Source organism: Ambystoma mexicanum, chromosome 2p (genome assembly GCF_040938575.1).
Source record: "Ambystoma mexicanum isolate Mex_15411 chromosome 2p, UKY_AmexF1_1, whole genome shotgun sequence".
Classification (NCBI taxonomy): Eukaryota; Metazoa; Chordata; class Amphibia; order Caudata; family Ambystomatidae; genus Ambystoma; species Ambystoma mexicanum.
In genome coordinates this window covers 1289252668-1289267605 of record NC_090923.1, presented here as the reverse complement: position 1 = coordinate 1289267605, position 14938 = coordinate 1289252668, and the positions used below count along the sequence as shown (strand labels likewise).

Sequence of the window (14938 nt, the reverse complement as noted above, 5' to 3'; positions counted from 1 at the left end):
CTGGGCCCACCCAGTGCCAGCCCCTGGCCCCACCTAGAAAGGAGGCCATGTCAGTGGTGTTATAAACCACTGTTAACCAAGGGAATGGGGTGTGGATGTCACTCTAAACATTCATCAGCAACCTCAGAGACATCATTCTGAGAGGCTGAACTGCAGGGATTTGTTTTCTTGCCCTAGACAATGATTTATGCCCCACAGCCATGAAAATACAAATGACCAGGGAGATGAAGGGCCATGAGGAAGCACAAGCAGGCTGCCTACAGCTATTTTCTCAAACCTAAAATCACAATTTTGGTTCCTGTAATTTAAAGTAGGTTTATTTTTTGTAGGAATATAGTGGTTTTTCACATCATGCTTAATAAAATGGTTAACTATATCAAACAACATAAATGACAGGTAAAGTTGCTTGAGCACAGATTTCTGCAGAAGGTGCATCAACTGACTGGGAGCCCTTGCAAATTACTTTAAAAGTACATATTCTTCTGCATTAACTACTTGAGTATAAGTGAAAAGATAAGGTTGGTAGTAACAAAAATGTAATTCTGGAGGCGAGAGTGTAGTAAAATTAAAAAAAGTGATAGATGCACGGCTTTGAATTACACATTACCACTACTGTTGCTCTGTACAACATTCCATGCCATAATTCTGTAGTTTGTCTGTGCCATTAGAGAAGAGAACAAGCCATTAGCAAATGACATTTGGTGCTGCCACCAAAAAGGTGCAGTTCAATCTCAATTGCTAGGCAGTGTTTCATCTGCAATGGAACACAAGTAACCACATGGATTTTTGGGCACTGTGGTCTAGCAGTTTGGGAAGGGCTTCCGACATTAGCGACAGGGCCAAGACAGATATACAAACAATGGTATGGAAGGATGGCCAGAGCAATGACGATGGTTCTAATTGATTGAGACTTTTCACCTATTGGGTACAACCAGAACGCCTGCAGTGGAGCACAGATAGGATGGCAATAAAATGGGAGGATAAACACACATCCTATGGGTGTGTCTGGTCATTTACCCACCTAACGACTTGGCATGGCTATGTCAACGCCTCACCACGAAAACCTAACCTTTCTATAACTCTTTGAGTAAGCTCTATCACAAAGTTACACCAAATGTGTTCCTGTTTAGGGCCTGCCAATTTTATATCTAAGCATTCTTTTGAGCGTTTTATTACTTAATTGCCTCTGTAAATGAGCTCCTGGTGTAATAACTTTCTCTTAATGTGCGTCTTCAGCCAGCTGATTTTATAAGCAATATATTTGTGAACACCTCCGTGACTTGCGCTGAAGTCCTGTCTTAAACAAGCAATCACAAAGCCATCAGTTTTGGCTTGCATATAGGTGTTAGCAGAAATTTGCCGGCAAGGCCCTCATATGCCCAGTTACTGGCACCATTTTCCAGCTGTTCCCATCTTATGGCCAGGTGGTACCCTTATGAAAGTGCCTGGCAAATGCCTATCCATGACTAATCAAAAGCCCAAACTGTTGGATTTGCCAAAGCATCTTGGCTCCAGTTTGTCTCCCTAAGTGAATGTGTATATTCCCAGATGTGGGTGTCTTGCTTGCTACGCCTATGAAATGAAGCTACAGCTCAGTGAGCTGGTCCAACAAGGCCCTACCTGAAAATGGTAAGGCTAGGGTGGCAAGTATGGACCAGTTTCAGATCTTCTCATGCGCACGTACCAGTGGGTCTCCAACCTAAATAATATTCTATCTCTTTGTTTGGGAGCCTCGTCTACTCTGCCAGAACGTTTCATGATCCAAACTGATAAGTACTGACTTGATAACCTCATTCTGTTTGAGTAGCTTTACAGAGGTTCCATGCAAACAGAATATGTCATGCGTGTTGTGGGACTTGTTTGGAAAGTATGAGTAAATCCTAGGTGCTGGGTGTTTAGGCAATGCCAGAAATGAAACGTGAACACCCGTAAAATAACAAAAAAAGAAGAAGAGTTTTCTGTAACGCTGCAGACAAATTATAAAAGGTGTACATCTTTTATAACTAAAAATCAGTATTTAAATATTTTCTAAAGAGTGCAATCAGGAGGTGGGTTTAACATTTGGCTGCGGTGCTCTGCCCCTCTCCCCTCAAATACAAACAGCAGGGCTGAAGAGGCCCTACCAGTGAGATTGTATCTTTTTAACATATCTCAGAGGCAGCTTATTTACAATAGGAAGTGCTATGCCAACTATGCTGATGATACTTTTTCCCTTTATCGGGTACCCACTCCAAAGACATTGAGGTTATTAGTGCCACATACAACCAAATCCATCCCTGGATGCTGTATAATGTCCTAGCCCTGAATAACTCAAAACCGAGCTTATTATCCTGGGCACCGGCCCCAAGTTGTGCCAGCTTGATCAGTCCTATTCATTCCTTTAATACTGTCCGCTCCGCCCTTTAAAAAAAGTAAAAACTTTGGGAGTCACTACTGACCAAGAGTCCTCAATGAGATCCCATATCAGTTGCCTAGTGTCCAACTCAACATACTACATTACACTTTTGGCACAAATCAGACCATTCTGTGAGTTGTGCCACCCTAGCCAGGGCGATCATTGGGAGCCGCCTGGACTACTGTGCCAGCAGTCTGCTTGGGGTAGACAAAGGAGAACTCAATCATCTGCAAGTGGTCTAGAACAACGCAGTGAGTGTCGTTATGGATATGCGTAAAACAGATCATATCTTAACAGCATGCAGAGCATTACATTGACTCCCCAATACAAAGAGAATCAAGTGTCAAACCCTTTCAATTGTACATGCTTGCATGTATGGAATAAACCCTTATTATATGGCAGCACAGCTGAAGTGGCTACCAAACAGGCGTAATCTAAGTTCCAATAACACAGGGTTGCTTTTCACCCCAAAGGCCAAACTGGTACAGGTGCAAAATCGATGCCTCTCAGGTGCAATTCCTTACTTGTGGACTACTCTTCCGCCTGATTTGAGGCTGTGTGCCAGTCTTCCCTGGTTCAAACATGCCCTGAAAATCTTCCTTTCCTTGGCCTCCACTAGTTTCTCTCAGGTTTCTCCTTAGGCCTCTCAGAGCTTTATGTTTTTTATTGTAGAGTCATGTCAGCGCTCTTATGCCTGCGGGCCACTGTCCTAGCGCTTTAGAAATAAATTAAATAAATAAGAGATGAGAAAGGGTAAAAAGGCAGTGACCATTGCTGTGTCACAACACATTACATAGGGTTTTAAGAAGCTGTTTAAGTGTGGTTGGTGGGTGATTAGTAATTAAGGGGATACAGAACAAGCTGTGTGAAACAATAACCTTCATGCATTTCATTTCACTTTGTGTCTTATGAGATTTTTCATAAATTCTCATTAATTGCTATGCTGGAGCTTGTATGGTTCCATTCACGATGGGGAAAATAAAGCTACAGTCATACGGATTATTTGCCAGGTCAAGCGGAGTGGAAGAACGGGCGCTAAATGCATTTACCTCCACTTTTTATGAGCTGCAGGATTTTGTACGATTTGACAGGAGAAGTTGGAGAGCAGATCAGACTTAACAGGGTCCCCCTGCCAAATCCGATTGGTATTCCACCAGTATGTATTTTTACATTGGCGGAAAACCAATGGATTCCTATGGGATCTGCCCGACTTTTACACCTGGTAAAAATTGGCAGAGTCAAAAGGAATCCATTGTGGATGGCTCCCACAATCGTTAATTGTGAAAGTGATTTACACTTTTCCAGACAAGAAGTGGTAAAGTAAAGAGCAAAGGCGATGTTCACCTGTAGTTTACTCTTTACGTTTCCAGTACTTGGTGGAAACAATTACAATTAATGAATGGCCCCTTTTCCAAAAAGTGCAAACAGGAGAAATCTGCTCTATGAATTTTTGGATTCAATACTAAATGCCCCCCCTTAATCTTTTCATCAACATGTTTCTAAAATGATGAATATATTGTCAGGTTGGTTCATCGTGTTACTTGTGCATTTTTTAAAGTAACCTGTACAAAAATTGAGTATTTATTTTAGGCTTTCAAAGCCAAACTTCAACTCAGATTTCTACCAACTTGAGCTCTGAAGATGTGTGGTCAAGTATCTAAAATTTTAGGCTTGGCTGAAATTATGGATTTGCCACTTAACCAAAGTGTGTGATCCTGAGCATATTTGCTTATTTCCCTATGCCTTGCCTTGCCTGTTAAGATTAGGTGCCCTAGAAGTGATTCAGTTTGCATTATAAGCTATTCCAAAAAGCCTCATTCATGGTTTAATAGATGGGCAGCACAGGCATTAGGACACACACATCTAACTTTAAAAATATCCGGGCCACATTTATTCAAACACATCAAACAAAGAGTCCTCATGGACAATTGCATATTAAAACCAGTATGTAAACAGTATGTACCAGACGATGTACAGGGGCATGCCCCACCAGTAGCGATACCAGAAGGCTGCAAACCCCTCAACCAGCCCCATCTGCCTCCTGATGCAGCCCTTACAGCCTTAGCACTCTCAACTGAATTAAAATGTGCTGCAAAAAAATGCAAAATCAAATAACATTTTGTGTTTAAAATGTAATTTTGGACATGAACCATTGATGGGAGACATACAGAACGGAACTACGCGAGACATTCAGAACAGAACTACTGTGGGGGCTCAGTTGGAAGGGGGGGGGGGTTGTGGAATGGGTGGGTGAAGGGAGGATTGTATACATGTGTATGTCATTGGAGGATATGTTGCTGTGCTCTAAGATCAACAAGACTACCTGTATTGGTTGGGCATGGTATGTTCTGTTCTTGAAATAAAAAGTTTAAACATTTTTTTTATTTTGTAGGAAACAAAATGTCCTATTCGTTGCTTCAGCATTCTGTGAGGGGTGGCGTCCATCTTTCACAACAAGATGGAGGGAGCACAAGCATCTCCTCCGGGGCCTGCTGGGATTAGCCACAGTGCTCAGGAAGGTATTGTTGGGCAGACACCATCTGAGATGATACAAAGACTGGGGGCCTCACTACTCAGCCCTCTCAGAGGAAGAGGAGGAGGAGAAGGCATCACCCTCAATTCTCCCATGCCAGGCCAGGCATGCTGGGTGCTGGTATGAATAGGTGGGAGGGTAGGTAAATGGGAATAGTAGTTAGTGTTAGGGAGAATTCTCTGTAAAGGCTAATTTCCCAAACCTAGTGAGTCCCCCAGCAGCTTTGCTGGATTTTTGGGGTTTATTTTTTTCTCCTGCTAAGAGTGAGACTCTTTTTCTCCCACTCTTAGACATGATTTGAGATATCCTTTGACTTTGTAATGTGTTTTATGGACTATGGGGTCTTTTACTCGATAGGGCTTCAAGTGTTTTTTTTGGTATGTGTGTTACACAGCACTCTCCGTGCCGTAACACAGGTGTGTCATAGTGACGCCCCAAACACAGACTCCGTACCCTGGGACGGACTACTGCCTCCCAGGGCATGTAAAGTCACAATTGGCTTTACTAGTCCTAAATTGTGAATTGAACCAGTACAAACCATCATATTGTGGGCATACTGGTAGGGGCAATTCGCTTGTCCCTGGGTCTGTTGTTCAAGGGGGCACTGTCCAATCCCCCGAGTGAGTTTTGGCTGGTGGCAGTGGATACTACTTTTTAGATTCGGCCGCAAATATATTACTATGGGATTTTCCCATTGTTCGAGGCTAATACTTTTTAACATAGCCTCAAATAAATAAACCGGCGGTATGTTTAATATTAATTCACCGGTTGGTATTTTTTGCCAGAACTCGGTAACAAATTGGCGTTTGCGTTCGCTTCTGTGACTCCAACCCGAAGTTGAGCCCTTTGTTCCACTTTTGGAGGGCTTCTGCACAGAAGACCTCCAAAGTGGTGCCACTCTGTCTGGGTAACACGGAGGGTGTGGGAGGGGGTTTAGGCACCGTGGACGGAGTTGCCTCGGCAACTCAAGTCGCACTCTTGTGTGATTGCCCAAGTGGTGAGCCTTAGCATGTTTGAGTGACAGCTAGGACTGATAAATGGGGGTTTTTCTGCATAAAAGCAGGGCTTTGGGGACTGGGACTTCAGACGTCGCCACAGGACCAAAGAATCCGAAGAGGGAGAGCTGAGCCGACCTGTAACGACAACACCACCGGTGGAGCCCTGCCGAACCGACTCCCCACTTCTTCCAACGACAGAGGACATCTTCAGCCCGCAGAGTGTTCTTCCTTTGACTGGTGGGGATAACCAGTTTGCCCGCCTTTTCGCCTTCCCGGATCATCTCGTGGCCGCCTTGCCTGTGCCAAGCACCCCGGCAACCGGGATACCACGTTGTACCACTGCCGTGAATAAAAGGGTAGTACCTTTTAACCGGAGAACTCCGCGGCTGGTTTCTTCCCTGGCAGTGCAACGACCTTCAGCTTTCCTCCACGTCGAAATCTTCTCTTCCTCTGGACGACGCCGTGACTTGCATCCACTGCCAGGAACAACTGCCCCCGCTGGAGGATTCTCTCCACTTTCAAGGTACTCTGTCCGCCTGGCCTCCCTCGTAACGGTCTGTGTGGGGTGTCTCGTAAATCCTCATCTTACCACTTGGGTTGGCCCTAGGCTGGCTAACTGAACTTTTCTGAGCTGAACTGATTCCTTTTTAAACTCTCTGCAAGACTTCCCAAGCCTTTTAAACTGTGTGATTTTGGGCGCATTGATGTTCTACTCTCTCCAAGAGGGAACCTGGCCTCTGAACTTTTTGCTCACAAGTAGACTTTGACTTTCCTGCCTTGCTGAGTGCTTCTAAAGTATTGTGTTGTGTGCTGTTCCTAGCCTTTTCCCTCCCTTTTTCTTAACTTATTGGAGTGCCATCTTTAGTTAAGCGCTCACCTCTGTCTGGAAATAAGTGGTGTTAACTAAGACTTGTCTAATAAGGAATATATATATATATATATATATATATATATATATATATATATATATATATATATATATATATATATATATTAATAGTGACTGTTTTTAAACTTGCTTACAATAATAGTGCTAGAGTGTCTCCAAGTGTGTCTTTAAATAAATAATTATATACTTGATACCAAAGCTCTGGTCAGTGTTTGCTTGTGCTACTTTATTTTGGTACCTATCTTGTATACTCTATATACTGTCTAACTCTTCTTGAGAGAAGTCTGGCTGCTCGCCACAGCTAACAGGTAAATCTGGGTGGTACAGACTTCTACCAATTGGGTTTACTGCCAACACCTGTAGTCTTAAGCCTTTTGCAGTGGCCCCCAAGGGAACTGCACAGGTTTCCGCCTAACAGTTAGTACAGCTGAAGGAAGGTCTCTAGATGGTGAAAGGTGAAGAAAGATCAGATATAACAGAAAGGGGAGAGCAGATGGGAAGGGAAGTTAGGTAGACTGATGTCGCAACACTATTTGCCTTGCTTCTCTTTTGCTATGTACTGTTTTCTATAGAGGGGTGCAAATGTATTTTTGCAGATCTGGAAAAGAAATGTGCTGGATCACGGACCTGGGAAATCTGGATCAACGCCAGCACTTTGATTAGGGTACTCCTAGTCCCGCACACAATGGAAGGTTTCCCCCCCCCCCTTGTCACAACTCTGGCCCACCCAGATGAAAATTCCGGGAGCCGGGACTGGTTCTATAATAAAACAAAGAGTTCTATAATAAAGAACATAAATTAAAACAAAATATTTTTTAAAGAAAGGAATTTTAAAAGTAACAAACGTGTTGGACCAGGGCTGACTGGGGTTACAGGGAAATGGGTGCTAGATTGGTGGACTGATAAGGGAGGACGTTGACTTGGCAGGGTGCAGAAGCAGTATACACTCCCTCTAAGTCAGGCCCTTGACGGGTTTACGGAATGTTAGATAAATGCTCAAGTTGGAGCTTGTTTTGGGAAGGGGTGGGTGGGGAGAGGGTGAAATACCCAAGTTTGAAAGTTTGTTCGTGAGGCAGAAGTTATTTTTGAGGTGGCATGGGAGGCGCGACATGTGGAGGGGGAGGCAAGAATGGATCCCCAAAACAATCAATTGCTACTGACACAAGAGGGACAAATGAGGCAGAGGCCACTATGGTCCTGGACCTGAACTCCACCCAAATAAAAGGAAATGAATTCTGGGCAAACTGAGGGAGATGGCATTGTCCATTGGATTCCTGCAGGAGACTCACCTGTTAACCCAGGATGAGGAGCAGGGTGTACCCCCAACAATACTTCGCCTCGGGCGGAGAGAAAAAGAGGAGAGTTGCTGTCTTGATCAGCGATCAAATCCCAATTTTAAAAAGCAAGGTTCTCAGTGACCCGCAGGGGAGATATCTCTGCGTTAAGGGCTTTATGTGGACCGTGCATTCACCTGGGTGTCCCTGTATGCCCCAAACATTGGGCAGGATGGATACCTGGAAGACCTCTTGTCCAGGATAGTACCATTTGCGGAAGGGCAGATTCTATTGGGAGGAGTGGGGGAGGCTTTAACCTGGTTCCAAATCCAATTGTGGACAAAAGATTACCGCCCACTAGGCTAGACTTTAAACATTCAATTGCATTTTGCCGTTTCATTCGGGAGCTGGGGCTGGAGGACATGTGGAGGTTGGCTCATGAGGACGAGACAGGCCTTTCTTTTTATTTGCATGTTCATGGGGGATTCTTTAGGTTGGACTTGATACTGCTGCCCAGCACACTCTACCCGTGCATCCGCGAGGCTAATATAGGCACACGCACACTATCCTATCATGCTTCTGTTTCGGTGTCATTGGCAATTGGGATAGGCATGTCATCCTGTCTTGAAAAGGGGAAAATCTTCCTCGGGACCAGCCCTTGAGAGCAAAAATTACCCAATTCAGCCCAAAATACAGGTTCTATCGTGCTGAGCAGTGAACTCATGCTAGTGACAAATGACACCTTCAAAAGGTTTACCATTTATTAGACAAAAGCAATTTAGCAGCACTTTGGGATTCAAGTTATAGAAGATTACAAAACACAAAACTTAAGAGAAATACAAAATAGAGAAACATAGAACTTAGAGAAACAGAGAAACACAGTCTTATGCCCCTTCAATCAGCGCTAGGAGACCCTGGCCCTCATAGGCTAGCTGTTGCCAGCCCCGCTCAGATGACAGCGCTGCAGGGTGCCGACAGAGCATCAGGTTCCGGACACTCGATCTTGCTTGGACCAAGTCCACGGATCGATCTCCCACCTGATCCATGTGGCATGCATTTTTTGTAATCTCGTGCCGTCAGTCACCATGACGCACAGTTCCAGAACTTTCCCTGTGCAAAATATAGGCTTGCTCATGGAAAAACCCAACTCTGTGAATTTCCACTGTGCTCCTTTCTGTGCACCTCCCTCCTTGGAGCCCATCCGCGCGAAAGCTCAGGAATGTCTTATCAGTGCCTTCCCAGAGAAAGAGGATTTGTTTACATAGCCATGCAGAGCTACAGAAAGGCAGAATATTCTAACAGAAGCCAAGATGAATTAACCCCATGTAAGCAAGCTATACCAGGCCTGCACTTACAGTTTAGTGTCCATAGTGCTTAAGATTGGCTAAGCGCTATATAGGTGCCATAATGCTCCAAACACTCCAATAATGTCTCTATTAGCTACAGAACTGGGGCCTTCGCCCTGCCTGTCTATTTACAATGCATAATGTGACCTGCCACCCCTACTAGGCCTGCATATTCCTTGTAGCTCATTACTGCGTAATGGAGGTGCTACAACAGATTACTGTCAGCATTACTTTCAGCATTTATCACATACTTTGAATAAACTATTGGCTTTCAGCGGCTAATGCTGTCATCTAAAGCCCTGATTGGCAAATTTGCATTTTGTATATCACGACACAGCCCTAGGCGCCTTTGCAACCTCTATGACCCATGTTCTTCGGGATCCCATTTTAGCTAGGGGCGATAGGGGGTGCTCGCCAAATACATCAAGGAAAACGAAGGGTCCGCCCCCCCCACGAGACACGATATGGGATGCCATGAAAGCAGTTGTAAAAAGGGGGGGCGGGGAGCTCATCAGCAGAACCGCAGCGTATACAAAGGCTAGGAGACTGGTTTGCGAGGGACTTGAAGGGGAGCTTGAGCGAGCTGAGAAAGAGCATAAGGTATCAGGGTAAAGGGAAACCGGGCTAACCAGTTGCTGGTGGCCAAGCTACAGAGGCTTCAGACCCGAATCTCGATTCAGTCCCTAAGGGATGGGGGAGGACAGCTGCAGTGGGATGAGGCTGCTAAAATGGGGATTTATGAGGCACATTTTTCTGCAATATTCAAGGGAGAGCTCTTGCTGGAGGAAGCGCAAGCTCGCTACCTGGGGGAGGCACATCCATCTAGATTAACGCTGGAGGATCAGGCAGGCCTCAAAGCTCTGATAACAGCTGGGAAGGTAGAGTGGGCCATAAAGTCCTTCAAGAATAAAGCTCCAGGCCCGGACAGCATCTCAGAGCCCTTCTATAAAATATTCAGCAGCATCCTGGTACCCCCGTTGGTGGGTCTATTCAACTCTTTTTTGGCCACTGGGAGGGTCACTCCATCCATGAGCACCTCAGCAACGGTCCTCTTTCCTAAGCCAGGCAAAGACCTGACCAAGAGTGATTCCTACAGACCTATCCACACTAACCAACGTAGATTCAAAAATATTCTCCAAAATTCTGGCCCGTTGCATGACGGGGGTGCTGCCCGGGCTTATAGATTGGGATCAGACAGGATAATGTAAGGACCCTGGGTTTGTTGGAGGCAGGGATGCGATTGGGTCTCGATCTAGGAATAATAGCTTTAGATGCCCATAAAGCCTTTGACAGAGCGGAGTGGGGCTATTTGCGTAGGGTTATGGATATCTTCGGGAGGGGGGTGGGGGGGGGGGGGGGGGAGGACAAATTTCACCAAATGGGTTATGGCGATTTATCAAACCCAATCCACACACCTACGAGTGAACGGAAGGACATCAGCCAGTCTAAAAATCACAAGGGCCACAAGGCAGGGCTGCCCGCTTTCCCCCCCCTAATATTCCCCTTGTACATGGAGCCGTTCGGCAGCCGCATTCGTACGGCCGATTCAATCATGGGAGTGAGGGTGGGGGGCACAGGCTTTTTTGGTGTCCCTATATGCGGATGATGTCCTTCTCACGTTGAGTGATGTTGCTGCCTCCCTGGAGTCGGTGCTGGGGGAACTGGACGAGTTTGGGCGAGCCTCTGGGTTCAAAGTAAACTACAGCAAATCCCACTGTTTAGACGTAGCTCTCGAGCCAAGGACAGGGAAATCATAGGCGCCCTAGCTCCTATTCAGTGGTCCTGTGACTCTATACCATACCTGGGGATTCGCATCCCAACCATGCCTTCCAAGGTGTACCGAGCTAATTTCCCCCTGCTGTTCGGGGAGCTGAATGCAGAGTTGGGGAGGTGGGGCAAGAAGGATGTGTCCTGGTTTGGCCACATAGCAACGATTAAAAATGTAATACGGCGCTCACTGTACATGAGCTCTGCGTTGGCGGTCAGAGTCCCAGACTCTGACCTCTGCAAGGGAAAATATTAAGCTTCATCTGGGGGAACAAGAGGGCGCGAAATATACATGAAGGTACTGATGAAGCCAGCAAGGGTGGGGCGTTTGTAGCAAAGTACGTCTGAGACCCCCAATTTAGCCGCACAGATTTCTCATGCCCTCACGTGGAACAGCCAGACCGCTGCTCCAAAATGGAAAATCATTGAGCTGGCCCAATCTGCGGTTGAACTGGCAGAGCTACCATATGTGGAGGGGGGTTCTCCCTGTTGGCGACTACCAAATGCACACTGTATTACATAGGGAGGGCGCTTCGTAGATGGGGCATTAAAAAGGGGGATAGGTCCCCTCACACTTGTGTGTAATAACCCAGACATTCGAACGGGATGCGGTAAAGGGGAGTTTCTCGAGTGGAAAGAGGGAGGGTTGAAATGCTTACAGCAACTGTACAGGGAAAAACAAAAAAAAAACTGGCATTCGAGGAATCCAAACTCACCTTCAGGATACAAGAATCAGAGCACTTCAGATACACCCAACTGAGGCACTGGGTTTCCCACTCGAGCATAAGGGGGCAAGGCGACTAGAGCCCTTTTGGCCTTGGAACCGACACTGCAGGACGGTACAGTGGGGGTCGGGGGGAAAGTATCGAAGCTGTATAAACTCCTGGACACGGGAGACCCTGTGCCGCGCCTGCAATACATGTCTAAATGGGAGGAAGACCTGGGGGGCCCCATAGAAGAGGAGGAGTGGCTACGTATATGGTGATGAATGCTCAAATCCTCCAGGTGCGTAACGGACAGAGAATGCGCCTACATATTTTGCTACAGGTGGTACTTAACGCCCGAGAGGCTACACCACATGGACAGAAGTTAACCGGCCACCTGTTGGCGGGGATTTGGGAACTTTGTTTCATATGGTTTGGACATGTCCTAAGGTGAACTGTACTGGAATGGGGTGTTGGCAAGGATAAAGGACATTACAGGATTAACCCTTCCTGCGAACCCACGAGTGGTGATCTTGGGGGGGGGGGGGCCAGGGATTGGGGGGGGGGCGCTTTTCCATTATTGGGCTCAGTGGCCACCTTGATCGGACACCTCCTTATAGCAGCAAAGCTGGTCATAGGCCGGACATGCACGACACCCGAGGGGCTGATGGCACAGATGTGGTGGGTCAGATCTTAGGTCATACTGGTGGCGGACAAAATCACAGCGCTGTGCACTATACGAAATACGTATTGGTGTGGTCCCCGTTTATTGACTTTGCTGAAAATTACCCCGCCATGGTGGTCAAGCCCCCCCCCCCCCAAACTGCAACAGATCTCGCTGCTTTGAGCAGTGGGGAGGAGCACCTAGCCCATGCTGGGGCGGACCATTGCACACCGTACAAGTGAGGAGGCCTCTCTGAAAAAATTTCATACCACATAAGATTGAAAGCTTAACTGTTTTTCTGTTTTCACGACATGTTGATTTAAATTAAAGTTATTTGAAAAAGAAGTAACGAAAGTATAAACATAGTGAAAGCCTATCTAAAGAAACAAAATGAAGAAACAATTTTAAGAAAACGAAGAAACAGGACCTTTTTGTAAAAACTGTAAATTCAGTTAACACAAAATAAAAAATTAAAAAATAGTGGGGTTAACTTTCTTTCGGTGAAGCATAGCACAGATTCCAAGAAGATGAAATAGCCCTCATGCCAAATGGCTTAAGTCAAAGTGGGTCCCATATGCAACTAATATTGTCAGAGAGCCCATCAAGCTCACAAATCTTTGGAAAGGACACCGTGCAGGTTCCAAAACAAAAATAGGCCTTCGGTCAGAAAGGAAAGCACCTCCCCAAAACCACTGAGCTTCTACGACGCAGTGGCTTTTCACAAACGGCCCTTCAATTATAATGTATTAGCACCATACCCGTTTAATACTGTACTCCTAATGCCCAGTTTACCTCAAAATCTGACTTATTTGAGGCACACACGTGAACAAAAAAGCCTACAGAATTGTCGGGGTCTCTGTGAAAGTCGTTTTTGAACCTTCTGGATTGCTGCCTTCATGGTCTGTCTTTCTCCGCAGCCTCTCAGTGCACTGCCACCAGGCTTCCCCACTTAGATCTGCAGGATTTTGGGGCTTTCAACGCGAGCGTCCCCAGCATCAACGTGCCTCCCATGGGAATACTGTTCCAATGTCCTACTGACTCCAAGCTGTGTGCACCTCGGACATAAGGAAAACCGAGGTGCACACCCACCCACAGTCAACCACATTCATTCACTCGCCCATCTGCCCAGCAACACAAGCCTACTAACCCACTAAACCATACACCCTTATTCACCAACTCATGCATCCACCCATAGAAACCGTGTTCAACTACTCACCTACTAACACTTAAAAGCCAGACATATGGCTTTGGTTGGCTATTATTGTTTAATCAGTGCACATACTCTTTTTTTGTAATCTGGCGGTAAAATAAAGCCGAAAGGTAAACATGCACACAACATACAAACTCAAAAAGAGACATCAAAGACTCACGCCTAGCGAATCAGCACTGATAAAAGGGTGCAGTTGCATGCTGAGTAAATTTTGCATAATTTGAATCGTAGGTTTAAGTTTATATTTAAAACATGTTTCCTTTGTAACAATAATGCAGACCAACCCTATACTTTACCTGTTCCAGTAAAATGTTTTCAATAGTCAAAATATGAAACTCAAATGAAACGTCAGAGTAATAAACGTCTTTTCATACATTTATGTTTAATTCTAACAGGACAATTCTATAAAAAGACACTGTTTTTGTTTCACTGTAAATTGTAGAGGACTTCTTGTCATCAGACTCATGATATCCAGCACCGAGTCTTCATAAACAAGAATGCATTGCGGGACATGTAGTCTAGAATCAGTTAAACTGAAGCAACTGGATTAAAGTACCAGATTACAATACTTTCAAAAAAGAAATACCGTGTGCCCAAGTCATCGGATAACGTAGTTGTACAACAGAGCAATAGTTGTAAGGCTACATACGACACTTTATTGGTAGGCTTTTCAACAGAAAGCGCACGTTCTCACTTCATTGAAATAATTAAACCCGCCCCCAAACCCGTCCATGCGGTCCACTAACATCAGACTAAAATATTTAAACAAACACATAATTTACGGTTAAAATATGGACTTACGTGTTAGTTGCACCCTCGGTGCCGTAACCAACCGTTAAGCAGATTGTTGCTTTAATGAGAAACGAGGGTGCAGATCGTGCCTGTCACAAAACTGTAGTCTCTAGTTCCTATCAGAGGAACGGACCCTAGCAACGCTGCGCCGCGGTCTCCTCCTTCTCCTCACATGAGTTGCACGTTGCGCCCAGGCCATGCAGCGTCTGCGGTCTACGCAGGGAGTGCAGATAAAGAACTAGAAGACCAACGTTCTGTCAGAATTGTGTCAACCCCGGACACCATGCTGCTGTACAATGCTGCGATGTAATGGATCCATTCCTTTCCGAGGCAGCCAACGTAATTTGCAGCCAAGAATGTTCCGTC

At 45.6% G+C, this 14938-nt stretch overlaps 1 protein-coding gene across 1 annotated transcript in view; it reads right to left on the bottom strand.

Moving 5' to 3' along the window:
* Positions 1–14710, bottom strand: part of POLR3E (RNA polymerase III subunit E) — a 1464556-nt gene extending 1449846 nt beyond the window's left edge. Inside the window, exon 1 of the mRNA XM_069645613.1 lies at positions 14582–14710. The gene's annotated coding sequence lies outside the window, so the exon portion shown is untranslated. The remainder of the gene's footprint in view (positions 1–14581) is intronic.
* Between the last annotated feature and the right edge of the window lie 228 nt (positions 14711–14938).